Source organism: Octopus sinensis, unplaced genomic scaffold, assembly GCF_006345805.1.
Source record: "Octopus sinensis unplaced genomic scaffold, ASM634580v1 Contig15657, whole genome shotgun sequence".
NCBI classification, from domain to species: domain Eukaryota; kingdom Metazoa; phylum Mollusca; class Cephalopoda; order Octopoda; family Octopodidae; genus Octopus; species Octopus sinensis.
In genome coordinates this window covers 57,501-61,436 of record NW_021833850.1, presented here as the reverse complement: position 1 = coordinate 61,436, position 3,936 = coordinate 57,501, and positions in this window count along the sequence as shown.

Sequence of the window (3,936 nt, the reverse complement as noted above, 5' to 3'; positions counted from 1 at the left end):
GTTAACACGAATGCCAGATACAAAATGATTGGAACAGACAAAGTAAAAAAAACAACTGAAGCGCACAGAAATCTTCGGAAACCAAAAGGAGCTCACAGAAATGGAAGGAAGTCTACGAAATTCACAGAAATTTGTATCTATTAACAGATATTTAGAAAAATCTATAAGAATGCATGGAAGCTCAAATAATGCGTCAAAATTCGCACGCGCACACACATTCAATCAAAGGAAAGCAGACGAGAATGCGTTGAAATTTCACTTCTGCAAAAATCCGTAGAAGCTCAGTGAAGTACTTGGAAATTTCGACTACATGACGCTCCCTTTCATGTACGCTTCTAAATGCCTGCACATATTATGACCACTGTAAAATCCTCAATGTGAAGCATGTGGTAAGGCTGGATGTTAGCAACGGTACTTATGACATTTTGGAGGAGAGTTTGGTGAGGTATAAAAATAATCTAACGTTTGCGGACAAGAGTACTTCGGGGGTATTTGTACCTGAAACGTCACACTGTTTCAATCTTTGCAGCAACTAAATTTACTGAAACCTACAAACCCTCTTGAATATCATATTGTGAATAGCTTCGCTGCCCAAACGGAAAAGGGAAATTAGTGACAGGTTGGTTACCAGAGTGGAAAACCAACCCACGCGAACCAATGTAACACTTACTAATTGGTCTCTTTACCTATCTTTAATAAATAAGAAAAGACACACATAATCTATTCCTAAAAAGACAGGCTATAAACAGTTAAAATGCCTTCGATGATAGGTCTGTTCAATTGTGATTAGTAAAAAAGTTACAGGGGAAAAAATCACCGTAATAAAGTCACAATTTTGGCTAGGAAAAAAGTCACAATTAATTTATGGGATCCGGACCCCACCCTACTAGGATAAAAACCCCTCGGACAACCCCACCCCACCCGGACAAAACCCCTGTTACTTTTTACCTGTAACTTTTTTTCCGTGACTTTTTTCTTGCGAATTTTTTACCTGTGACTTTTTTTTTACCTGGAGTCATTCAATTGGGGTTGACCTAAATGGATGAAGCAGGCATTGGAAGGCATACATGGTTGAACAAGACACAGCATCTCACAAAGTCTACGTAACCCTAAAACAGGTGCCAGACAGTTTTTACTATCATGTAACAGCAAACTTGTGACCTCCAAACTTGCCAGATTTAAATCCTTCGTTTAAAGAGTTGCTAAAAGGGAGACTAATCGACACCCTCACAATGCTATTGCTTCATTGAAGGCCACCAGTGTCTAGGTCATGTCTGAAAGGAATAAGAACCACCTAGTGTAGACTGGGCCGGCCATAGGTTTGCTGGCGCTCCGGGCAAGCTGAATTTCGGTGCCATTACAAGTATAATTTCTTTTAATTTCACAAGGAGAAAAACTGAAAATGTAGACTAAAATGTACATGGCGCCCCGGGTGACTGCCCGAGTTGCCGGTACCTTGAGCCGGCCATGAGTGTAGACATATCAACGATTCCAATCTCGCTTCGAAGCAGTCATCGAAACTTAAGGCAGATTCATTGAATAATCTCATAAAACAAAAAAACATATCGAGATGTGCACAATTTTTTTTATTAAAATACATTTGTTGTTTACTTGATTAGAGTTATTTTGTTAAATTTTTAAATATGTCCTCAGATACCTCTCGAACTCTAATATGGTTGCGAGAAATACATACAAATCCAGTAGCTTGCCTTTTTTCTTATCTACAATGGAAAAAGCAAACCATTGGATTTGGTTTAAAAGAGACGATGAGCAATGGCTTTAAGAATATTGAGCGAAACCTGATAACCAGTTGATCTAGCAAGCGCCACCTCATTTCAGTGAAGGGGGAGGTGCCGGTTCGCAATGATGCTATTGAGAAGCAGGCCTCGAAATGGCGAGCGTTCTCTCCTGATGACCCCATAATCTTGCTAGCATTCGGTATGTGGAGCTTTGAACTGGTAGTTCTTGCATCTGCAAATTGCAAAAAATCTTGTTAGAATGATAAAACCTAGATCCCCAGACAAGGAAAATACGTACATGTAGTCATTTTAGAAGTGCTTATTTTTTGCCATGGGTAGGTCGAATAAATGACATCATTTTGATGGAATAATGTATATTAGAGATCACCTTGGTGAGAAATTTAGTACTAATCTAACAATAAAAATAAAATATAAATAAAAATAAGAAATCAAGTGGAAATTTTACCGGTGTGTGTGTTACATTATAAGGCACAAAAAGAAAATGACTCTCCCCAGACACAACAGAATATGCTTCAACACACGAACTCATATAAAGAATCTTGCAAACTAAATCCAAAAACGAAATGATAAAAATATATCAATAAAATATATCAAGGCTATAATTTCATTGAAAATAGGTGATGAGAGAAGGGAGTGGGAATGACTAGAGGACCTTAAATTTACTGCTGACTGAAACCCTTATGATGCTACAGGCGTCTAGTTACCCCCATTTCCTCCCTTACCACTTAAATGTCTGACATTACAAGCCTAATTTTCATTTTATTTTCATTTTATTGATAATTTTTTTTCATTTCTCTTTCCTCGTGGCGATTTGGATGCCACATTACTTTGAAATTAATAAAATCTATTATGTATCATTATTATGTAATTATATATAATGATGTCCTATGCCAATGAAACAGCTGTTGAGCACAATTAAATTATGAAGTATATATGTGTAATTTCTGCTTTTCTGCTTCTAGCTCTAAATAATGTTAATGATATATAGATTAACTCTGAAACAGTCAGAAGTGATCAACAAAAATAATAGTCTTTAATGTTAATATTTCCTTATAGCTTTCTTAGCCCCCTGGACAGCTTAACGAGGAGCATCTCTATGTGGTCGCTCAATTTGTCAGAAATAGCAGCCAAATGTTCAACAAATTATAACTGTTTTTAAAACGGTTCTCAAAAAAAAAATAACGGGAAAAAAACGAAGGGAGAATCACGGGTAGAATAATTTTCACCACAGGTCTGCTCAATCAGGGTCATCCTAGGGCTAGACGACAACAACAACAACATCAACAGCAGCAACAACAACCTAGTTTTCAGTAGCGTTACAATGATCAAATGGATTGAGGCTTTGTATCTCTATTTTACTCGTTTGTTTGTGCAGTCAGGCTTCAATTCGGTTACAAATAGTTATTTTCTTCCAATACAAAGCTAAACGTCCGTTTGAATATTTCATCAAAAAATTTTACAAGTCTGATGAAAAGAATCAAATCAAAATTTTTCTCTGATGTTCATTTGATCGTTCGCTTATCGTTTTGAATTACAGATAATTTACAATTCGTCACGTGAGTGTGATCGTGTTTTCCTTTAATGGCTAAGTATGTTTGTGTGGGTGTGTGTGTCCGTCCTCAGAGAGAGATGTCTATTCGTATGTGCCAATGTATGTTTGTATGTACACGTGTATCTGTTAGTATGCATGCATGCATGTATGTGTGTATGTATGTTTGTACGTATGTATATATGTATGTGTGTGTATGTATATGTATGTATGTATGTATGTATGTATGTATGTATGATGTATGTTCGTGTGTATATGTAAGTGTATGTATATGTGTGTATATATATATATATGCATGTATGTGTGTATGTAAGTATACGTATGTATATGCATGTATGTGTGTGTATATGTATGTATGTATGTATTATGTATGTAGGCATAATTGCATGTATGTACATAACCACGTATGGAGTAGTAAAGTACGAATGTATGTAGTTATTTTTTTTATTTGTTGCAGTCACTGGAGTGCGGCCATACTGGGGCACTGTTTTGAAGGGTTTAATCTTACAAATCGATTCCATTAATAATTTTTGCCATGTGCTTATTCTACCGGACTTTTTGCCGAACTGCTATATTACGGAGGAGGGAGGATGTAAACAAACCAGCACCGGTTGTTAAGCAGTGGGG